Source organism: Choloepus didactylus, chromosome 1, assembly GCF_015220235.1.
Source record: "Choloepus didactylus isolate mChoDid1 chromosome 1, mChoDid1.pri, whole genome shotgun sequence".
NCBI lineage: Eukaryota > Metazoa > Chordata > Mammalia > Pilosa > Megalonychidae > Choloepus > Choloepus didactylus.
Window position 1 is genome coordinate 136,772,659 of NC_051307.1, and position 25,830 is coordinate 136,798,488.

Consider the following 25,830-nt stretch of genomic DNA (forward strand, 5'->3'; position numbering starts at 1 on the left):
ATTCATGGATTAGAAGACTCACTGTTATTCTGATGCCAATTCTCCTATTCCATTGATTCAATGCTCTCCCAATCAAAATCCAAGCAGGCTTTCTTGAAAAAATTGGGAACCTGATTGTAAAATTATATGGATATAGAAACAACAATACTCGACTTTAAGCCATATTATAAAACTCTAATAATCAAAATGGTGGGGGACCATTAATGCAAAATAATAATAATAGGGAAACTCTGTGTATGAGGAGGGGTCGTATATGGAAACCATGTATTTTCCACACAATTTTTCTGTAAACCTACAACAGCTCTAACAAAGAAAGTTTTAAAATATATGTAAAAACTTGGATGGGACTGGTGTTAAAATATATGTAATTAATGGAACCAATTACAGTCCAGAAATAGAACCACATTCATACAGTACATTGGATTTGACAGAGATCTCAGATCTACTCATTGGAAAATTTAACTCTTTTTAAAAAATAATGCTAGACCTCCAATAGGAAAAAAAAAAACTGAACTTCAACCTCTATTTCACATCACAAAAATTAATCTGAAACGCATCATAGATTTAAACATAAAAACTAAAACTATAAATGCAAACTAAAACCATAATGAGATAGCACTACACATCCACCAGTGTGGCTAAAATTAAAAAGCCTGTCTACACCAATGGTCAGTGATTTTGTGGATTAATGGAACACTCACATATTGTTGGCAGGAATATAAAATGATACAGGCACTTTGGAAAAGTTTACAAATTGTCTGGCTGTTTCTTATAAAACTAAACAAACATTTACCCTATGATTCGGGAGTTCCATTACCAGGCACTTACTTTAGAGGAATGAATACAAGTATTCACAAAAAGACCTTTAAAAGAATATTTAAGCAACTTTATTCATTAACAGTCAAAATCCACAAACAGTCTAGGAGTCCATCAGTAGGAAAACAGATTTAAAAAGTGGTGGTATATTCAATACTCAGTGTGCTGATTTGAATCTATTACGTCCCCCACAAAAGCCATGTTTTTTAATGCAATCTTGTGGGGGCAGACTTATTTGGCTTTTGACTGGTGTGAAAATTTTTGATTGAGTGTTTCCATGGAGATGTGACTCACCGAACTGTGAGTGAGACCTCTGATTAAATTATTTCCATGGAGGTATGGACCCTGCCCATTCTGGGTGGGTCTTGATTAACTCAATGCAGTACTTAAGAAAGCTCAAAAGCTGACATAGAGGCTGATGCTTGAAGATGCTTGGAGACGCAGACAGAAAGACATTTGAAGATGCTAAGCTAAGAGATGAAGCCCATAGTTTGCCCCAGAGAAGCTAAGAGAGGACCCCAGATGCTTAGAGAGAAATGCCCTGGAAGAACAAGCAAGGATGCCCAGGAGCCAAGAGACAGAAGCTATGAGAGACAGAAGCCCAGAGACATTTTGGAAAAAGCCCTTTTGAAATGCAACCCAGGAACAAAGGACAGCAGACCCCCACCACCTGCATTCCAAGCTGACAGCAGAGGTGTTCCAGACACCACTGATCTTCCTTCAGTAAAGATTCCCTCTTGTTGATGCCTTAGTTTGAACACTTCATGGCCTTAGAACTTAGGTTATTTGTAACCTAATAAATCCCCTTTATAAAAGCCAATCCATTTCTAGTATTTTGTATAACAACAGTTTTAGCAAACTGGAACACTCAGCAATAATAGAACAGATAAGGGGCACTCAGAACACTACAGACAATCAGAACAATATGGATCAATTTCAGAAGCCTTATGCTAAATGAAAGAAGCAACGTGTAAAAGACTACTACTAAATAATTCTAATCTGTATAAAATTCTAGAAAAATGTGGTTTATAAATACAATAGAATACTATTCAACAATAAAAAGGAATGAACCACTTATATAAACAACATAAGTGAATTTTAAAAGCATCATGTTGACAAAAAGAAAATTAAAAGAGTATACATTGCATGATTTTTTCATATGAAAACTAATTTGTGGAGGAAGAATATCAAAATACTGTACACCTCTGAGGGCATTAGAGACAGAGATTAATTGGGAAAGGTTATAAAGGAACTTTTGAGGCAATGGTAATGTTCTGTATCTTAACTGGTATATACATTTGTGAAAACTCAGCAAATGTACACATAGGATTCGAGCATTTCACTATATAAAAATAATGCATTAAAAAAAAAAACTTTCAAATTGTATAAAGCAAAATATCTGGCCCAGGCCCAGTCAAGATGGTGGACTGAGATGCTTCAGGAATCCAGTCCCCTACAGAAGCTTTGATCAATAAGAAATGGCCAAAAAATCTTTCTTAAACTCCAGAAACAGTCAAAGGACTGCAGCAACAGGGAGAGTGCCAAATCAAAAAAAAGTCCACTGAAAAACAATAGGGGTGATGTCATCAATATGGCAATATAAGGCATCCCCTGGAAAAGCCTCCCATTAGAATCAATTAATAAAAGGACAAATCCCCTAGCTTGGAACTCTGGAATATAACAGAGACTGAAGAAGGACTGCACAAACTCTGAACAAAGTAAAAGAAAAACAAATCCAGAGAAAGGATTGTGGGAAGATGGAGTAGGGAGCTCCAGGACTCAGTCCTTCCACCAAAACAACTATTTAAAAGGCAGTAACTGTTGAAAACAACTATCTTGAAACTCTGGAGGCCAGAAGAACACAGTACAGCATCCAAAGAAGCACAAGAGGAAGAGGCAGAAAATTACAGAAAAGACTAGTAAATTGCTCTCGTCAAGCAGTGGCTCCAGGAACCAATCACCCATTCTTACAGCAGGCCACCATGGGATCCAGACCGTGGCTTACTCACTGGTGAAAGAAAAGGACACTAAAAAAGCTCTTGCCCAAGACAAGGTGTTCTAGTTTGCTAATGCTGCCAGAATGCAAAACACCAGAAATGGATTGGCTTTTATAAAAGGGGGTTTATTTGGTTACACATTTACAATCTTAAGGCCATAAAGTGTCCATCAACAAAGGGTACCGTCACCGGAGAATGGCCAATGGCGTCCGGAAAACCTCTGTTAGCTGGGAAGGCACCTGGCTGGCATCTGCTCCAAGTTCTGGTTTCAAAATGGCTTTCTCCTAGGACGTTCCTCTCTAGGCTTCAGCTTCTCTCCAAAAGTCACTTTCAGTTGCTCTTGGGGCATTTTTCCTCTCTCAGCTTCTGTGCATACTTCAACGTGCCCCTCTTGGCTGTAGCTCGTCTTCAAAGTGTCACTCTCAGGTGCAGAGTTCCTTCTGTTTGTCAGCTCATTTACGTCTCCAGTGATTCAATTAGAACCACCCTGAATGGGTGGGGTAACACCTCCATGGAAATTATCCAATCAGAGTCATCACCCACAGTTGGGTGGGGCGCATCTCCACAGAAACACTCAAAGAATTACAATCTAATCAACACTGATATGTCTGCCCACACAAGATTACATCAAAGATAATGGCGTTTTGGGGGACATCATACATTCCAACTGGCACACAAGGTGTGGGCATGGCCAATAAGTGATCATGGCTTTTGATGAGCAAATTTGGATTGCTGGGGTCCCAGCTCTGAGGGTAGCCACTGTTTTGACATGCCCCAGAGAAAGGTGATGGTGGTGGAAATTTAAAGAAGCTGTACTTCCTCAGGGCTGCAGGAGACAGTTAATTGAAGGGCTGCATTTGCTGGGCAGGCCAGGAAAGCTAAACTATAGGGAGTCATAGGAGAAGCTCTTGGCAATCTTCCTGATCCCCTCCCCAGGACACTTTGAAGCCAGTCTGAGTCCCTTCTGTAGGTCCCTGACCACATTATGGCTGACAAAGACTGACTTAGGAAAGACATCTTTGCTGTGCCCTCCTCCCAGAATTTGCCCTCCAGGCAAAAGTAGCTTGAGACAATGAAAGGAGTGTACAAAACTATAGGCCCATCCTGGGACATGTGGGCCGGGCAGCCATTTTGGGAAGAGCTTTGTTATGATTGTGGACTAGACACCTCTGAGGGATCTAGGAGCTGGAGCTGCATCTTCAGATGCTGCGTCTCAACCCTAGCTGTAGGCCTGTTGCTGCCGGAAAAAATAACTGTGGACTTTTAAATGATTTGAATAATGATGGAAATGGATCCAAAATAATAAGACACTTCTCTACAGAGGCAGTAGAAGTTTCTACATATCACATTCTTGTAGCTCAATTCATTCTTCAGGAAGGGGCAGAAAAAGAGAATACAGAAAACTGAAGAGAAGAAAACCTCACTTTTGAGCTGTCTTTCTATTTGTTTTAATTTTGCTCTGAATTTGTAAATAGTGAAGACCAAAGAAATAGAAGATATATTTGGAAGTTTTTACCAAGAAATTGCCTTGAAAGCTGCTATCCCATGGAGGAGAAAGTATATCAAGTTTGTGTCTGATTTTTCTTTTTTTAGTAAGATTTCTTATGTCCTTAGACTTTTAAGGATAAGATATATAAATACGTATCTAGACACTATTTTTAACAGCTGTGTAATAATGAGATTCATATTTTGAAGACTGTGTCATGTGGCTGTTTTGCTCAGAAGATCTTTTCTAGTGCTTTAAAATTGTATTTTTGGTCAATCACCTTGATGACATCACTTGTCCACACATGAGCCCACCTGTCTTTCTAGCTATGAACTTGTTATGAACAGTGTTTGCACTTGCTGTGCAAATGTCCATGTATTATCCACTTAAGCAACATCACAGTGCTATCACTCAAGAAAGTTGAATGAGGTGAACATAGACATAGCTCTTTCCCTTTCCCGCCCTTTTAAAATATAACAAATACTTTTTTATGGTCCCCTTCCCATTCCTCCTTCCCCCTTCCCCCTTTTGGAAAACTGTCAGGAACTAGATAGTTTAAGATGAGCAACTGAGGGAACTGAGAGAGTGATCCACACAGAGCCTAGCTTCTTTGTACTTCATCACAAGTCATGCTGCTGGAGGCTACTTAAGTATCTTTTAACAAGAGAACCACATGGCAGACCCAGCTGGCAGACTCAAGGAGTTCGGGAAACAGGACCAGAGGTTATGCTCTGGGATCCTGGCCATGACACTGGATGCCTCACCTTGCTGAAAAGAGATACTGGACCTAAATGATGCAGCATGACTCTGTTCCTGCTTGGCTAAATTTCTCAACACCCCAGTCAGTTAAGTTACTTACAGTCACCTGTGAAATACACGAAGAGCACCTACCCCGAGGAGAAGGTAGATTTGTAGTGAGCCATCACTGACATAATTCCTCTGATGGCTTTTTTAACAATGGACCTCTACGAACTACAGGAGATTCCTGGCACCAGCTCTCCCTATTCCATCACGATTCTGTGGACTCTGGTGTCTGTAAGGGAGCGTATACTGGAGTCATAGGGAAACTGGTTGGCATGGTTCTTCCCAGGGTCATGATGGCATAGCAGGGGTTGCACAGGGAACCATCACCACTAGAATGGCAGCTTCCACTTCCAGAAAGGCTCTACCTTTCAGGAAAAGCCATCTACAGAGATTAGGGAAGAAAAGAAAGAAGACAAGGTGGAAAAGTTGCAGTTTGAAGAAGATTTTCCTTCTTTGAATCCAGAAGCTGGCAAACAGAACCAGCCATGCATACCTACTGGGACGCCTTCTGTAGAGTGGGAAAACTCACCTAGTGCCAAGCAACCCTCCAAGATGCTGGTCATTTAAAAAGTTTCCAAAGAGGATCCTGCTGCTGCCTTCTCTGCTGCATTCACCTCACCAGGATCTCACCATGGAAATGGGAACAAGTCATCAACCATGGTCCCAAGTGTCTATAAGAACCCGTTCCTAAGCCTGCACCACCAGTTTCAAAGCCCGGTGCATGGAAAGATAACAAAATGAAACACAAATCAGGGTCCCTTTCCTCTAACCAGGTGTATCAATTAGGGTTCTCTAGGGAAACAGAATCAACAAGAGTTATCTAAATATAAGATTTTATACAAGTGTCTCATGCAACTGTGGGGATGCACGAGTCCAAATTCCATAGGGCAAGCAGCAAACTGGCAACTCCAATGAAGGTGTTCAATGAAGTCCTCAGGCAGCCAACTGGCAACTCCAATGAGGGTATTCAATGAACCCCTCAGGAAACACTTCACTGGCTAGCCAAAGAAGTGAAGGTCCTCTAAACATCTCGCTTAAAAGTCTTCAACCGATTGGACTAAATCCAGCTGACTGAATCCTCTCATTGTGAAGACATTCCCTTCATTGATGTAATCAGTCAAAGCTGCAGCCAATTGACTGATGATTTAATAAACCAGTCTTCTAGTTTATTAACTAGCCACAAATGTCCTTGCAGTAATGGTTAGGCTAGTGCTTGCTTGACCAGACACCTGGGCACCATCAACAGCCAAGTTGACAAATGAACCTAACCATCACTCTGGGTGTCTGCTTTTACCAGTCCAATCTCTGTTACCAAACCAGTAGTACTGGTTGGTGGCATGGTTCTAAGCTCTCCCAAAGAGACTCACTCCAGGACCATCCCTCCAATTGAGATCACCTTCCTCTTACCAAGTTGACCCATCGAACTACCGACACAAAGAGTGAGTTCCTAAAGACTTTGAAGGATGATGGGAATGGAGACTTCTCAGAGAACAGAGACTGTGACAAGCTAGAGGACATGAGAATAGCATGCCTTAACCAAAGGAAAATGGAGAAGACTGTATCAGAATGGCCTAGCTCTTCCTTTTGTGGAGGAAGGGGAAGTCCTTTCACACTCTCTGGAAGTAGAGCACAGGTTATTGAAAGCAATGGGATGGCAGAAATATCTTGAAAATGATGAGAATTGCCTTCCCCTCCCAGAGGATGAGCTCAAAGAGTTCCACATGAAGACACAGCAGCTGAGAAGAAATGGCTTTGTGAAGATTGGGTTCTTACAGAGCCATGATTCCCGCCTATTCTCCCCTTGGAGAAGTACTTGTAAAGTAGAGTTTGAGGATTCAGACATGGAAACCAGTAGCAGTGAAACATCAGATGGTGATGCCTGGAAGTAGGCATATAAATGCTCACAGGTAAATATGACCAAGTAAATTCAGCCTCTGTGTTAAGGGAGTACACAAAAGAAATCAATTCTTTACCTTTTCTTATGTTGCTGTTGAATACTTCATGCACAAAGGAAATAATCATATCACAGAGAGCGACTGACTTTTTTAGCCTTTGTTGTTTTTATTCCCTGTTACCTGATTAATAGAGAGAAGTTTGTGTGGTGGAAAAGATTCTTATAATATATATTTACACACAGACAGAAGATATTGGGTGAGACACAGGTGGGAGCTGGCAGTAGAGAGAAGGAGACAGTGGTCTGCAACAAGAGCTTCTACCAACAGCCCTTGGGGCACTCACCCCTGTGCTCAAGCAATCATTGTCAATGACAAAGTGACTACTGAAGTAATAATTAGATTAAATTAATGCTAATAATTTGGGTATTTTATTTTATTTTTGGCTACTTGGGTAACTTTAGCCCTTAACCAAGCATATGCGGTTTTCTTTTTTTTCCTTTCTGGGTACAGCTGTAAAATATTTGGATATAGGACATGTTATCTTATTCTTGCAGCTGTGATATTCAGGGTGGACTGTAAAATATAAATTTTTGTGAGATTTCAAAGATTAAGATTATTTTGATAACATTACAGATTTAAAAGATGTGGTTATCACAAGTCTGTTATTAAGGGGAAGCTACTGTATAAAACAACTAACTTAGAATAAATATTTTGCATCAGTTTAGGAAAAAAAAAAACAAAAAACTATAGAGGTGGATAGTCTGGGACAAAGTCCTGCTGGCTTCAAGAACCTGGGAGAGGAAGGTCTGTCTCCAGGGAAACAGAGAAGATAACCAAACTCCTGTAAACAGGAAAACTACCAAAACAACTAACTAGCAAAATCTCAGGACAGAGACACCCAGGAAGACAGGAAAAACAGCATACTGCATTAAACTTGGGCAGCCCTTCCTGATAGGAGGGCTGAAGGTCAAGATAATCTCTGTCATATCACCAGCTGGTTACAAAACCAAGAAACAAATATCTCAGTGAATAAATCCCAGAACTAACAATTTAAAGTATTAAAATAGACAGTGTTCATCAAAAGAGTACAGGACAAACAAAGAAACAGGAAACGATGGCTCATCCAAAGGAAGAGGATAAAAATACAGAAAAACTAATGAAGAAGACGAAACTGTGGACATACTGAACAAAGCCTTCAAAAAATGATTTTAAAAATGCTCAAGGAAGTGAAGAAAAGACAAAGAAAGAACTAAAAGATATCAAGAAAACAATGAATGAGCAATATGAGGGTCTTTGTAAAGGGATAGAGAGTTTAAAAAGGAACCAAGGGGCAGGATGGTGGCATAGAGAGGTGTGGAGTTTAGTTAGTCCCCTGGAGCAAATGATAAACAACCAGGAACAACTAGCAAATAATCTGGAACAAATGCTGGGGGACAACCATGATTGTCTACACATCGTACACCAACCCAGATTGGACAGAATGGCTGAGATCGCAGCATAGTATCTGTAAGCAAAAACTGCAGAACCACGTCAGGAGCCACCCTCACCCCCCACAGCAGGCTGAGCTACAAGACCTCATTATAGGAGAAAGCAGCATTCCTGAAGCCAGCTAATATAACTCAGCCCAGCTCCAACCGGGGTTTCAATTAACAAATGTGGACTGCTGAATACAAGCTACAAGCATAGACAAACCACTAACAAGCAGCAAAGTACCCTGAGGTCACTGCCAGTGGAGACGAGGTAGGGCTGACAAGGAGAAAAAAAATTAATTAAAAAAAGAAAAAAAATATGGAGACTTTTAGAGACTGACCTTAGAGAGTCAGAAGGCACCTGTGCCGTGGGAAAGGGAACTCAGGAGACCAGTTGGTATTTCTGGCCGATGGGCTAAGCTGGGAGGCTGTGGACTGGCTCTGAAAGGAGGCTTTCTCTCCCTTTTTCTCTCTATCAATCTGAGTGGCTCAGTGAAGACAGCCTCAGCCATTTTTGGTTCACCACGCTCTGATCCAGAAAGGGGTGAAGTTAACAGAGTTAGAGAGAAAAAGGAGCTATTAAATGAAGAAGATAACTCCCTATTGGGTGTATCTTCCTAGGAGGAAGGAGGTGGGGCCCAGCTCTAGGGCCAGCCCTCCCTTCAGAATTCAGACCCCAGAGCCTGGGGGAAAACAATCAATCCAGAAACAACTTAACCTGAAAATTAAAGGGACAACACCTCTTTTTACCAGTGGGGAGTGACAGGCTGATAGGCGCAACCTGCTGAGCAGGTTAGGAAAAGTACAGTGGCTAGGGGCCTCACAGGAAAGTCTGTCAATCTTCTAAGACACACCCTCGGGGAAATCTGATACTGAATAGTTCCCCATTCTGAGACCTGAGCCCTTTCTGGTATGGGAAAATCTGATTGGGGCAATCAAGGAAACCAGATGCCTAGACAACAGAAAACCACAATTCACACAATATGGCAGTCAAATGAACAAACTTACACCTCAATTAAGATACAATAGAGACAGTTTCACTCTACTGAAACAATCAATTAAAGATTTTCAAAGAAATATGCTAAATCAAATAAAAACCAAATCAATGAGTTCAGGGAAAATATGGCACAAGAGATGAAGGCTATAAAGAAAACACTGGGTGAACATAAGGTAGATACTGAAAGTTTGAAAAAAAAGACTGGCAGAATCTATGGAAATGAAAGACACAACACAAGAGATGAAAAATGCAATGGAGACAAACAACAGCACATCTCAAGAGGCAGAATAAAACACTCAGGAACTGGAGAACAAGAAGCCTGAAATCCTACCTACACAAAAAATAGACAGAGAAAAGAATGGAAAAATATGAGCAACGTCTCAGGGAATTGAATGACATGAAGAGCATGAATGTACATGTCATGGGTGTCACAGAAGGAGAAGAGAACGGTAAAGGGGCAGAAGCAATAATAGAGGAAATAATCAATGAAAATTTCCATCTCTTATGAAAGACATAAAATTATAGATACAAGAAGTACAGTGTACCCCAAACAGAATAGATCTGAATAGACCTATGTCAAGACACTTAATAATCAGATTATCAAACATCAAAGACAAAGAGAGAATCCTGAAAGCAGCAAGAGAAAAGTGACCCATCACATACAAAGGAAGCTTGATAAGACTATGTGCAGATTTCTCAATAGAAACCATGGAAGCAAGAAGAAAGTGGAGTGATATATTTAAGATGCTAAAAGAGAAAAACTGCCAACCAAGAATCCTGTATCTGGCACAACTGTCCTTCAAATATGAGGAAGAGTTTAAAATATTCTCTGAAAAACAGACAATAAGAGAGTTTGTGAACAAGATACCTGATCTACAGGAAATACTAAAGGGAACACTACAGACAGATAGGAAAAGACAAGAGTGAGAGGTGTGGAACACAATTTTGGGTGATGGTAGCACAACAATTTAAGTACACTGAATAAAGATGACTGTGAGGAGGCGGGGCAAGATGGCAGACTGGTGAGCTGTATGTTTTAGTTACTCCTCCAGGAAAGTAGGTAAAAAGCCAGGAACTGCGTGGACTGGACACCACAGAGCAATCTGTCTTTGGGCATACTTCATACAACACTCATGAAAACGTGGAACTGCTGAGATCAGCGAAATCTGTAAGTTTTTGCGGCCAGGGGACCCGTGCCCCTCCCTGCCAGGCTCAGTCCCGGGGGAGGAGGGGCTGTCAGCTCCGGGAAGGAGAAGGGAGAATTGCAGTGGCTGCTCTTATCGGAAACTCATTCTACTGATTCAAACTCCAACCATAGATAGACTGAGACCAGACACCAGAGACTCTGAGAGCAGCCAGCCCAGCAGAGAGGAGACAGGCATAGAAAAAAAACAACACGAAAAACTCCAAAATAAAAGCAGAGGATTTTTGGAGTTCTGGTGAACATAGAAAGGGGAAGGGCGGAGATCAGGCCTTGAGGCGCATATGCAAATCCCGCAGCAAAGCTGATCTCTCTGCCCTGTGCACCTTTCCTTAATGGCCCTGGTTGCTTTGTCTATTAGCATTTCAATAACCCATTAGATCTCTGAGCAGGGCCGTTTTTTTTTTTTTTTTTTTTTTTTTTTAAATCCTTTTTGCTTTTTCTAAAACAATTACTCTAAGAAGCTCAATACAGAAAGCTTCAAAGAATTGAAATTTGGGCACGTCAAGTCAAGAGCAGAACTAAGAGAGCTCTGAGACAAAAGGCAATAATCCAGTGGCTGAGAAAATTCACTAAACAACACAACTTCCCAAGAAAAGGGGGGTGTCCGCTCACAGCCACCATCCTGGTGGACAGGAAACACTCCTGCCCATCGCCAGCCCCATAGCCCAGAGCTGCCCCAGACAACCCAGTGTGACGGAAGGGCTTCAAATAACAGGCACACACCACAAAACTGGGCGTGGACATTAGCCTTCCCTCCAACCTCAGCTGAATGTCCCAGAGCTGGGAAGGGGGAGCAGTGTGAATTAACAGAGCCCCATTCAGCCATCATTTGAGCAGACTGGGAGCCTCCCAACACAGCCCAGCAGCCCAGAACTGCCCTGGGGGGACGGCACTCACCTGTGATATAGCACAGTCATCCCTCAACAGAGGACCCGGGGTGCACAGCCTGGAAGAGGGGCCCCCTTGCAAGTCTCAGGAGCCATACGCCAATACCAAAGACTTGTGGGACAGTGGCAGAGACAAACTGTGGCAGGACTGAACTGAAGGATTAGACTATTGCAGCAGCTTTAAAACTCTAGGATCATCAGGGAGATTTGATTGTTAGGGGCACCCCCCCTCCCCGACTGCCCAGAAACACGCCCCACATACAGGGCAGGCAACACCAACTACACACGCAAGCTTGGTACACCAATTGGGCCCCACAAGACTCACTCCCCCACTCACCAAAAAGGCTAAGCAGGGGAGATCTGGCTTGTGGAGAACAGGTGGCTCGTGGACGCCACCTGCTGGTTAGTTAGAGAAAGTGTACTCCACGAAGCTGTAGATCTGATAAATTAGAGATAAGGACTTCAACTGGTCTACAAACCCTAAAAGAACCCTATCAAGTTCAGCAAATGCCACGAGGCCAAAAACAACAGAAAATTATAAAGCATATGAAAAAACCAGACGATATGGATAACCCAAGCCCAAGCACCCAAATCAAAAGACCAGAAGAGACACAGCACCTAGAGCAGCTACTCAAAGAACTAAAGATGAACAATGAGACCATAGTACGGGATATGAAGGAAATCAAGAAGACCCTAGAAGAGCATAAAGAAGACATTGCAAGACTAAATAAAAAAATGGATGATCTTATGGAAATTAAAGAAACTGTTGACCAAATTAAAAAGATTCTGGACACTCATAGTACAAGACTAGAGGAAGTTGAACAACGAATCAGTGACCTGGAAGATGACAGAATGGAAAATGAAGGCATAAAAGAAAGAATGGGGAAAAAAATTGAAAAACTCGAAATGGACCTCAGGGATATGATAGATAATATGAAACGTCCGAATATAAGACTCATTGGTGTCCCAGAAGGGGAAGAAAAGGGTAAAGGTCTAGGAAGAGTATTCAAAGAAATTGTTGGGGAAAACTTCCCAAATCTTCTAAACAACATAAATACACAAATCATAAATGCTCAGCGAACTCCAAATAGAATAAATCCAAAAAAAACCCACTCCGAGACATATACTGATCACACTGTCAAACATAGAAGAGAAGGAGCAAGTTCTGAAAGCAGCAAGAGAAAAGCAATTCACCACATACAAAGGAAACAGCATAAGACTAAGTAGAGACTACTCAGCAGCCACCATGGAGGCGAGAAGGCAGTGGCATGATATATTTAAAATTCTGAGTGAGAGGAATTTCCAGCCAAGAATACTTTATCCAGCAAAGCTCTCCTTCAAATTTGAGGGAGAGCTTAAATTTTTCACAGACAAACAAATGCTGAGAGAATTTGCTAACAAGAGACCTGCCCTACTGGAGATACTAAAGGGAGCCCTACAGACAGAGAAACAAAGACAGGACAGAGAGACTTGGAGAAAGGTTCAGTACTAAAGAGATTCGGTATGGGTACAATAAAGGATATTAATAGAGAGAGGGAAAAATATGGCAAACATAATCCAAAGGATAAGATGGCCGATTCAAGAAATGCCTTCACGGTTTTAACGTTGAATGTAAATGGATTAAACTCCCCAATTAAAAGATATAGATTCGCAGAATGGATCAAAAAAAATTTGCAACTAAAAAAATCAAGTACCTAGGAATAAACTTAACCAAAGATGTAAAAGACCTATACAAAGAAAACTACATAACTCTACTAAAAGAAATAGAAGGGGACCTTAAAAGATGGAAAAATATTCCATGTTCATGGATAGGAAGGCTAAATGTCATTAAGATGTCAATTCTACCCAAACTCGTCTACAGATTCAATGCAATCCCAATCAAAATTCCAACAACCTACTTTGCAGACTTGGAAAAGCTAGTTATCAAATTTATTTGGAAAGGGAAGATGCCTCGAATTGCTATAGACACTCTAAAAAAGAAAAACGAAGTGGGAGGACTTACACTCCCTGAATTTGAAGCTTATTATAAAGCCACAGTTGCCAAAACAGCATGGTACTGGCACAAAGATAGACATATAGATCAATGGAATCGAATTGAGAATTCAGAGATAGACCCTCAGATCTATGGCCGACTGATCTTTGATAAGGCCCCCAAAGTCACCGAACTGAGCCATAATGGTCTTTTCAACAAATGGGGCTGGGAGAGTTGGATATCCATATCCAAAAGAATGAAAGAGGACCCCTACCTCACCCCCTACACAAAAATTAACTCAAAATGGACCAAAGATCTCAATATAAAAGAAAGTACCATAAAACTCCTAGAAGATAATGTAGGAAAACATCTTCAAGACCTTGTATTAGGAGGCCACTTCCTAGACTTTACACCCAAAGCACAAGCAACAAAAGAGAAAATAGATAAATGGGAAGTCCTCAAGCTTAGAAGTTTCTGCACCTCAAAGGAATTTCTCAAAAAGGTAAAGAGGCAGCCAACTCAATGGGAAAAAATTTTTGGAAACCATGTATCTGACAAAAGACTGATATCTTGCATATACAAAGAAATCCTACAACTCAATGCAATAGTACAGACAGCCCAATTATAAAATGGGCAAAAGATATGAAAAGACAGTTCTCTGAAGAGGAAATACAAATGGCCAAGAAACACATGAAAAAATGTTCAGCTTCACTAGCTATTAGAGAGATGCAAATTAAGACCACAATGAGATACCATCTAACACCGGTTAGAATGGCTGCCATTAAACAAACAGGAAACTACAAATGCTGGAGGGGATGTGGAGAAATTGGAACTCTTATTCATTGTTGGTGGGACTGTATAATGGTTCAGCCACTCTGGAAGTCAGTCTGGCAGTTCCTTAGAAAACTAGATATAGAGCTACCATTCGATCCAGCGACTGCACTTCTCGGTATATACCCGGAAGATCGGAAAGCAGTGACACGTACAGATATCTGCACGCCAATGTTCATAGCAGCATTATTCACAATTGCCAAGAGATGGAAACAACCCAAATGTCCTTCAACAGATGAGTGGATAAATAAAATGTGGTATATACACACGATGGAATACTACGCGGCAGTAAGAAGGAACGATCTGGTGAAACATATGACAACATGGATGAACCTTGAAGACATAATGCTGAGCGAAATAAGCCAGGCACAAAAAGAGAAATATTATATGCTACCACTAATGTGAACTTTGAAAAATGTAAAACAAATGGTTTATAATGTAGAATGTAGGGGAACTAGCAGTAGAGAGCAATTAAGGAAGGGGGAACAATAATCCAAGAAGAACAGATAAGCTATTTAACGTTCTGGGGATGCCCAGAAATGACTATGGTCTGTTAATTTCTGATGGATGTAGTAGGAACAAGTTCACTGAAATGTTGCTATATTATGTAACTTTCTTGGGGTAAAGTAGGAACATGTTGGAAGTTAAGCAGTTATCTTAGGTTAGTTGTCTTTTTCTTACTCCCTTGTTATGGTCTCTTTGAAATGTTCTTTTATTGTATGTTTGTTTTCTTTTTAACTTTTTTTTTCATACAGTTGATTTAAAAAAGAAGGGAAAGTTAAAAAAAAAAAAAAAAGAAAAAAGACAAACAAGGAAAAAAAAAAAAAAAAAGATGTAGTGCCCCCTTGAGGAGCCTGTGGAGAATGCAGGGGTATTCGCCTACCCCACCTCCATGGTTGCTAACATGACCACAGACATAGGGGACTGGTGGTTTGATGGGTTGAGCCCTCTACCATAAGTTTTACCCTTGGGAAGACGGTTGCTGCAAAGGAGAGGCTAGGCCTCCCTGTATTTGTGCCTAAGAGTCTCCTCCTGAATGCCTCTTTGTTGCTCAGATGTGGCCCTCTCTCTCTGGCTAAGCCAACTTGAAAGGTGAAATCACTGCCCTCCCCCCTACGTGGGATCAGACACCCAGGGAAGTGAATCTCCCTGGCAACGTGGAATATGACTCCCGGGGAGGAATGTGGACCCGGCATCGTGGGATGGAGAACATCTTCTTGACCAAAGGGGGGATGTGAAAGGAAATGAAATAAGCTTCAGTGGCAGAGAGATTCCAAAACGAGCCGAGAGATCACTCTGGTGGGCACTCTTACGCACACTTTAGACAACCTTTTTTAGGTTCTAAAGAATTGGGGTAGCTGGTGGTGGATACCTGAAACTATTAAACTACAACCCAGAACCCATGAATCTCGAAGACAGTTGTATAAAAATGTAGCTTATGAGGGGTGACAGTGGGATTGGGAATGCCATAAGGACCAAACTCCACTTTGTCTAGTTTATGGATGGATGTGTAGAAAAGTAGGGGAAGCAAACAAACAGACAAAGGGACCCAGTGTTCTTTTTTACTTCAATTGCTCTTTTTCACTCTAATTATTATTCTTGTTATTTTTGTGTGTGTGCTAATGAAGGTGTCAGGGATTGATTTAGGTGATGAATGTACAACTATGTAATGGTACTGTAAACAATCGAAAGTACAGTTTGTTTTGTATGACTGCGTGGTATGTGAATATATCTCAATAAAATGATGATAAAAAAAAAAAAGTGTCATTGAAACTATAATGACATTGCAGTGATCTAGAAATTTCTTCTGTAAACCTACAATAGTGTTAGAATTTCTCAGAAGCTCAACAAAGTAAATTTTTATAAAAATTGAAATTATTCTGATCCCAACATTTATCTTTTGAAAACTTTAAGAAGCATTCATCTGGACATGACTGAACTTTTTTTTTCCCCTTTGTGGCAGATGACCCTAATTTTCAATAGTTCAGAGGACTATGGAGTAAGGAAAAATATGTATGCATTAGAATGATTTACCAGGAAAAGATGGCATGCTCTGTGCAAACTTCATTAAACTAAGAGTGTAAAAAAAAAACCAGTCAGTCCAACCTATGGGGGAAAAAAAAAAAAAACTTACAGATACATTTGTATCATAGGTTATATCACAGTTCATGTTGTTTAGTTTTATATGGTTAATAAATATTTTTAAGAGCAAAAAAAAAAAAAAAAAAAAGATGACTGTGAGTATGGTTGAAAGAGGAAGGTTAAGGCCATGTGCGACATCAGAAGGAAAGAAGGAAAATAAAGACTGGTACTGAATAACTTAGTGAAACCTGAGTGCTCAACAATTGTGATAAAATATACAAATATGTTTTTACATGAGGGAGAACAAATGAATGTCAACCTGGCAAGTTATTTTTTACAAAATGGGGTGGAATTGGGGGGAAAAATACAATCAATGTAAACTAGGAAAAAAAAAAAAAAAAAGGAACCAAACACTTTGGATGACTGTATGGTATGTGAATATATTTCAATCAAAAAAAATGGTAAAAGAAAAAAAAAAAAAAAAGGAACCAAAAAGAACTACTGGAGTTGAAGACCACAGGAGGCTTTCAAGAGAGCACACTGGAGCTGGCAGAAGAAAGAATCAGTGAACTTGAAGGCAAGAGACTTATATGAGTCAAGCTGAGGAAAAGAAAGAAAAAGAAATACTAAAAGCAAAAATAACCTAACAAACCTCTGGAACACCATCAAGAACACCAATATGTGTATCATGGGAGCCCAGGAAGGAAGGAGAAGAACAAAAGGGGCAGAAGAAATATTCAAAGAAATAATGACAGAGAACTTCCCAAACCTAGCAGGAGACATGAATATGCAACTCCAAGAAGACCAGAGAACACCAAACTGGATAAACATGAAGAAAAATTTACCCCACCAAATAATGATCACACTATCAAATGCAAAGGACAAGAAGAGAGTTCTCAAAACTGCAAGAGAAAAGCAAGGTGTTATACAAAGGGAGTCCCAATTAGATTGAGTTCTGATTTTTCATCAGAACACATGGAAACAGAAGGCAGTGATCCCATTTATAAATTTTTTCTTTCCTTGTAAAGTCTAAGAAACCACTGCCTAACAAAAGATTGTGCAGATGCTTCCCTATGTTTTCTTCCAAGAATTGGGTAGATCTAGCTTTTATACTAAAATAGATAAATGGGAGTTCCTCAAAATTAAAAACTTTTGTGCATCAAATAACTTTGTGACAGAAGTGAAAAGACAACCACTCAATGGGAAGAAAATATTTGGAAACCACATATCTGAAAACAGTTTAATATCCAGAATATATAAAGAAATCCTGCAAGTCAACAAAAAAAAAACAAACAACCCAATTTAAAAATGGGCAAAAGACTTGAATAGACATTTCTCCAAAGAGGATATTCAAAAGGCTTTTAAAAAGCACACGAAAAGACGGTCAACATCACTAGTTATTAGGGAAATACAAATCAAAACCACAATGAGATATTACACACCCTTTAGAAAAACTATTAAAAAAAAAAACAGAAAACTACAAGTGTTGGAGAATATGTGGAGAAACAGGAACACTCATTCATTGCTGATGGGAATGTAAAATGGTGCAGCCATTGTGGAAGGCAGTCTGGCAGTTCCTCAGGAAGGTAAGTACAGAATTACCATATGTCCCAGCAATTCCTATACTAGGTATACACCCAGAAGAAATGAAAGCAGGAACTCAAACAGATATTTGCATGCAGAAACAATAATTAAATTATAGGTTGCCAGGGGCAGAGAATCTGGGGGAATGGGGAGTTAATGCATAATGGAACTTGGGTTTCCGTTTGTGGAGATGGGAAAGTTTTAGTAATGGAAGGTAGCAAGGCTACCACAATACTGTGAATGTGAGGAATCCCACGATATGCTTGGGAGTGGATGACATGGAAAAAATTAGTTTGCATATATGTCACCACAATTCAAAAATAAGAAAAGAAAAAAGAAGAAAGAACAAGTAAAGACACAATGACAATTAAATGTCATACATCACCCTGAATGGAATCCAGCAAGGGAGGAAAAAAAGCTCAAAGGGACATTATTGGGATATTTGAAAAAAATTAGAATATAGACTACAAGCTTTATATCAATGTTAAATTTCTTGAACTTCATAACTAAACTTAAGGTGGTTACAAAAGTGAATATCCTTATGACTCCCAGGGATGAATCTGGACCTGGCATTGTGGGATTGAGAAAACTTTCTTGACCAAAAGGGGAATGCAAAATGAAACAACATGAAGTTTCAGTGGCTGAGAGATTTCAAACGGAATTGAGAGGTCACTCTGGTAGGCATTCTTATGCACTAAGTGGATATCCCATTTTAGGTTTTAATTTATTAGAAGAGTTAGAAGTTAACACCTGAAACAATAAAACTCCTACCCAGCATCCCTGACTCTTGAAGACAATTGTGTAACTATGTGGCTTATAAGGGGTGACAGTGTGATTGTGAAAACCTTATGGATCATACTCCCTTTATCCAGTGTATGGATGGATGAGTAGAAAAATGGGACAAAAACTAAATGAAAAATATTGGGGGTGGGGATGGAGAGGCTGATTTGGGTGTTCTTTTTTATTTTTATTTTTTATTTTTGTTCTGATTCTTTCTGATATAAGGAAAATGTTCAAAAATAGATTGAGGTGATGAATGTACAACTATATGACGGTACTGTGAACAGCTGATTGTACACCATGGATGACTGTATAGTATGTCACTGAGATATTTTTTACTTTTTTATTTCAATAAAACTGAATTTAAAAAATAAAAAATAAAAATGTAAAAAAAAAGTAAATATCCTTGTTCTTAGGAAATGTACATGCTAGTGTTAAGGGTTCAAGGAGCATGATACAACATACATTCAAGTGATAAGAAAATGGACTGATAAGGGGATGGATGGATGGGTAGGTGGATGGAATGTTACGGCTAATGTGGCAAAACGATAAAATTGGTGAATCTGCATATCTGAGGTGGTAGGAGTATGTTAGAGGTCTTTGTATGGGGTTTCTATCATTTTTTTAACTGTTCTATAAGTTTGAAACAATTTCAAAATAAAAAGTTTTTTTAAAAATGGCCCCAGTGAGCCAAGGAAAGGGCCATAGAAATTAAAAAAAAAAAAAAAAAAAAAAAAAGTGACAGAATCCCTTGCCATATTAAGAAAACAATACACTAGGACCAGTTGAGATTTATTCCAGAAATGCAAAATTAGTTCCTTAATAGATTTAAGTAAAAAAAAAAAAACAAAAACATACAATTATAACCACAGATGATGAAAAAGCCTACAGCAAGCCTTCACACACTAAAATTCAATACCCATTTCTGAAAGAAAAAAACCACTCAACAAAACACAAAGTGATGGACCGTCCCTTAATATGACAAAATATATACACCTTTGTCTAGAGCCAACATATTTCCACTAAAATCGAGAACAACAAAAGGATGTAATACTATCTCCACCAATATTCAACACTGTACTGGAGGTAACTGCCAATGCAAGTAGATAAGAGAAAGCAAACAAAGAAAAATAATTGGAAACGAAATAAAACCATTTCTATTGGCAGATGATATAACAGTATACTTGATAAACCTTAAACACAAAAGAATTCAATAAGATAGGATATAAAATTAACATACAGAATTCACTTTCCTTCACATACAGAAGCAATAACTTGTTGCATATTACAATGGTATAGAAAACCCCATTTATAATAGCAGCAAAAGAATAAAATACTTTGGAATAAACTTAACAAGACATGAGCAAAGCCTAGATGAGGAATACTTTAAAATGCTCGTGGAACACACACAAAAAAGTAGACTTGAACAAATGAAAACCCATCCCTTTGCTTTTAGATATACCATAACAAGATATAGGTGTCAGTTCTCATTAATTTACAAATTTAATAAAACCCAAATTAAAATAACATGAAACTTTTTTCATAGACCTAGATGAATTAATACCAAAGCTCATACAAAAAAATAAACAGGTAAAACAGATAGGAAAACACTGCAAAAGAAAGATAAAAGAGGAGATTAACTCTGCCAGACATTAATACGTAACTGAAAGTCTCTATATTTACAACAGTGTGGTACTAGTGCATGAATAGACAAGCAGAGCAGTGGAACAGACACAAAGTCAAGAAAAAGACCCAAATACTTAATGGAAATTAGAATATTTTGAAAGTGGCACTTTGGGCAAAGATGGACAAATGGTGATGGTGATGTCACAACAGCCAGCTGGAAAAAAATTAAATTATATTCATATGTTAGAACATACACAAAAATAAATCCAAATAGATTAAGGACCTACATGGAAAAAATGAAACCAAACCAACATACTTGATGAAAACCTCAGTGAATTCCTCTGTGTGCTGGATATAAGGAAAGACTTTCTCCATGTCCTGAATGCAAGGGAAGATGCATTAAAAGTACAGTGGAATACTGAGCAACTGCAAGACATGCAGTGAGACATGCAAGGAGGTGAACTGATCCTGTAGACAGCATTTTGAGTGAAGTATGCCAGAAACAAAGGCAGACAGTATAATGCCTCACCAATATCGACCAACTACAAAGTGTAATCTCAGAATTGAATCTTAGAGCACAGCTTATCAGGGGAATGCTTACTGTAATGGTCCCTAGATCGTAAGCACTTATAACGGACACATCTATTCCTGAATTGTAACGGCTATCTCCAAACTCTGATGCTGATCCCGTTGCGTATAACCTGACCGGTCTCTGGAATGTTGGGTATGTGTGTGATATCTGAAACCCAGAGCTAGAGCTCGGCAGATATGAATGTCAGTATTAGCACATATAGCAACTGTAAAAAAAAAAAAAAAAATGCTGAAAAACAGCCAGGACTTCAATTAGTGATATGAATGACCAGATCTGGTTAAGACTAGGGCAAATCAGGCCAAAGGGTCAAGGTCAAAACTGGCTGTGTTTTAAAACTTCAACTTCCACGTGAGACCAAGCAAAGAGATGTTTAGTTGGTTCAGGATCTATATTTTCTAAACAATATAATTTCTACAGTCAGTTTGTTCCAACATCATAATTACATGGAACCTTAAATAGTAAGTGAGATATGGTAGGTTTGCATAGGTTAGAGTGAAATAGTGACACATCCCAAAGTAATTTGGGCAGAGAATAAAAACACATATGCAGGACTCCCCTGAAGAGCTGGAGGAAAATACGGAAGTGTTGGACTTCCTCACCTGGATTGTTGCTGATGTTCTCACCAACATTGAGGACTGACAGTTCAGTATGCAGAGTCCTCTATCTTGGGGCTTGCCATTATAAAGCTTGTTACTGCAAAGGAGAGGCTAAACCTGCTTATAATTGTGCCTAAGAGTCTCCCCGAGTGCCTCTTTGTTGCTCAGATATGGCCCTCTCTCTAGCTAAGCCAACTTGGCGGGTAAACTCACTGCACTCCCTGCTACATGGGATCTGACTCCCAAGGGTATAAATCTCCCTGGCAACATGGGATATGACTCCAGGGCATGAATCTGGACCCAACATCATGGGATTGAAAACATCATCTTGACCAAAAGGGGGATGCACAATTAAACAAAATAAAGTTTCAGTGGCTGAGAGATTCCAAATGGAGTCAAGAGGTCACTCTGTAGGACATTCTTAGACAACCCTTTTTAGGATTTAATGTATTGGAATAGCTAGAAGTAAATACCTGAAACTGTCAAACTCCAACTCAGTAGCCTTAACTCTTAAAAACAATTGTATAACTATGTAGCTTACAAGGGGTGACAGTGTGATTGTGAAAACCTTGTGGATCACATTCCCTTTGTCCAGTGTATGGATGCATGGGTAGAAAAATGGTGACAAAACTGAATGAAAGATAGGGTGGGATGGGGAGATGACTTGGGTATTTTTTTTTACTTTTATTTTTTATTATTACTCTTCCTGGTGTAAGGAAAATGTTCAAAACTAGATTGGGATGATGAATGCATAACTATATGATGGTACTGTGAACAGCTGATTGTACACCATGGATGATTATATGTTACACGGGTATATCTCAATAAAGCTGAATTTAATTTAAAAAAAAAAGTAGTGAAAATTTGACAACATTTAAAAAAAACAAAACAACTTTTGCCTGGTCAAGAATACCATAAGCAGGTTGGGGGCAAGATGGCGGAGTGGTGAGGAGCAGAATTTCGTCTCTCCCCTAGAGCAGCTGGCAATTACCCAAGAACTATATGAAACAGTGTTTTCGGGGTCTCCAGTAACCAGTCACACATTGGACACAAGTTTGGAATTGGAGGAAAAGCTGAGATCGAAGTGAACTCTGTAAGTTCCCCAGACCAGGGGTCTGGCGCCCCTCCCCACCCAGACCTCACAGACTGTCTTGCTGCTGGCTCCCTGAAACGGGGGAAAAAAAAAACCAAAAAACAGCCATCTGCTGAGGGCAAGAAGGGAGGCTCAACCCAACCTCAACTGCAGAATTAATTAACAAATTAATTAACTAACTTTGGGAGCTGGGGTGCTAAAGAAGGGCTGGGCTCTGAGAAATGGGGGCACGTAAAAGCGGGCACCCATTCCCAGACTCCAAAAAAGCCATTTTTTTTTTCCCCTACATTTTGTCCCTTCTGGCTTCTCACTGATCCCTTATCTTTTTGCATTTCAATAGCCCCCTACAGGGGTGGAACTGAAGAGGTTGGAGAGTAATTATCAGACAATAGCCCAAAGCATATCTTTAAATGCTGTATTCTGACACTGACAAAACTTCCAGGCTGGGGAAAGATTTTTAAAAGAGACTTTTTTTTTTCTTTTTTTTTTCCTTTTTTCTTTTTCTTGATTTCTTTTCTACTTTTTGTTTTTTTAATCTAAAAGTAATACATGTGGTTATTTTCTATCGGAAAGCCCAGGTTGAGGGACTAGGCTGGGCTTGGGGGAGAGTACCCACAGTGTCTTTGAATTCCGTATTCACTACTGAAGGCCTCCACCCCCGTCTTTAATTGGCAACTCAGGCTGACCAAGGAATCTACCTGGAGAGGCCCCAAAGAGGAGAGACGAGAAGGGAATAGTGCCCCTGAGAGATAACTGGAGTTCTGAGGACTGGGAGAGTGGAGGGAGGTCCAGCTCAACTGGCAGCCCTCCTTCTGGGAACTCAGACCCCAGAGGCTGGAATTCAGATTCCGGCTTCACTCAGCCACGCCCCTGACAGGATCAGAGTCACCAGGAGAACTAAAGTCTACACACCTCCTTACACTGGTGGGGGCGCTGCGGGCTGGCAAGCGCCACCTGCTGTACAGGAGAGGAAAAGCACCAATTCTAAAGGCCAGGGTCTCATTCTCAGGAAAACTCCATACCCTCCCAATGAGACCTGGGCCTCACTAGACTGGGAAAATCTGACTAGGGTCGACCATATCTGAGGAGACCCACTCACAAAAAGGTTACATAGAGGCAGAGCAAGAAACAGAAAAAACAAGAGGGGAAAAATTCTGATCAACTAAATAGAACCTAAGTTAGAGGTCTAGAATAAGTTGAACTGAATAACAGAGGCCAGAGAACAAAGCTAACCAACAAGAAAACCACTAGGTAAAAGACAGAAAACAAGCGCCAAAATAAACTAATCAAGAAAATCAGATGCCTAGACAACTTAATGATAACAAGCCATACCAGGAAACACGAAAACATGGACCAGCCAAAGGAACAAACTAATAGCTCAGCTGAGACACAGGAGTGGAGGCAACTAATGCTAAATAAATTTGATGAATTGAAGGAAGATATAGCAAAAGAGCTGAAGGATATAAAGAAGACACTGGCTGACCATAAAGAAGAATTCACAAACTTAAAAAAACAAATGGCAGAACTCATGGGAATGAAGGCCACAATGGAGGAGATGAAAAACACAATGGAGGGACACAACAGCAGATTTGAACAGGCAGAAGAAAGGATCAGTGAACTGGAAGACAGGTCATTTGAATTCATACACGCAAAAGAACAGATGGTGAAAAAAATGGAAAAATATGAGCAGGGTCTTAGGGAGCTGAGTGACAACATGAAACGCACAAATATACGTGTTATGGGTGTCCCAGAAGGAGAAGAGAGGGGAAAAGGGGCAGAAAGAGTAAAAGAAGACATATTCACTGAAAATTTCCCAACTCTTATAAAAGACAGAAAATTAGAGATTCAAGAAGTACAAGGTACCCCTAATAGAATAGATCCCAATAGACTTACTCCAAGACACTTACTGGTCAGATTGTCCAATGTCAAAGACAAAGAGAGGATTCTGAAAGCAGCAAGAGAAAAGCAATCCATCACATACAAGGGAAGGTCAATAAGACTATGTACAGATTTCTCTGCAGAAACCATGGAGGCAAGAAGCCAGTGGCATGATATATTTAAGATACTGAAAGAGAAAAACTGCCAACCAAGAATTCTATATCCAGCAAAACTTTCCTTCAAAAATGAGGGAGAGATTAAAACATTTTCAGACAAACAGACACTGAGAGAGTTTGTGAATAAGAGACCGGCACTACAAGAAATACTAAAGGGAGTGCTACAGGCTGATAGGAAAAGACAGGAGAGAGAGAGTTGGAGAAGAGTGCAGAAATGAAGATTATCAGGAAACATAAAAGAAGAGGAAAAAATAAGATATGACATATAAATTCCAAAAAACAAAATGGTAGTAGAAAGTACTGCCCTTACAGTAATAACACTAAATGTAAATGGATTAAACTCCCCATAAAAAGACACAGACTGGCAGAATGGATTAAAAAACAGGACCCATCTATATGCTGTCTACAAGAAACTCACTTTAGACACAAGGACAAACATAGACTGAAAGTGAAAGGTTGGAAAAAGATATTTCATGCAAACAACAACCAGAAAAAAGCGCGAGTAGCTATATTAGTATCAGACAAGTTAGACTTCAAAAGCGAAACAATTAAGAGAGACAAAGAAGGACACTATATATTAATAAAAGGGTCAATTCATCAAGAAAACATAACAGTTATAAATATTTATGCACCAAACCAGAATGCCCCAAAATTCATGAGGCAAACACTTCGATCACTGAAAGGAGAAATAGATACCTCTACAATAATAATTGGAGACTCCAATACACCATTCTCATCAATGGATAGAACATCTAGACAGAGGATCACTAAAGAAACAGAGATGTTGAATTGTATGATAAATGAACTAGACTTGACAGACATTTATAGAACACTACATCCAACAACAGCAGGATACACTTTTTTCTCAAGTGCTCATGGAACATTCTCTAGGATAGACCACATGTTGGGTCACAAAGCAAGTCTCAACAAATTTAAAAATATTGATATTATACAAAACAATTTCTCAGACCACAATGGAATGAAGTTGGAAATAAATAAAAGGCAGAAGGTCATAAAATTCACAAACATATGGAGGCTAAACAACACCCTCTTAGAAAACCAGTG

At 39.6% G+C, this 25,830-nt stretch overlaps 1 protein-coding gene and 1 pseudogene across 1 annotated transcript in view; one reads left to right on the top strand and one right to left on the bottom strand.

Annotated features, from left to right (window-relative positions):
• The window catches only part of RSRC1 (arginine and serine rich coiled-coil 1), a 511,688-nt gene that overhangs the window by 439,085 nt on the left and 46,773 nt on the right, over nt 1-25,830 (bottom strand). The window lies entirely within an intron of this gene.
• On the top strand, nt 5,091-6,992 carry LOC119538766 (annotated as a pseudogene).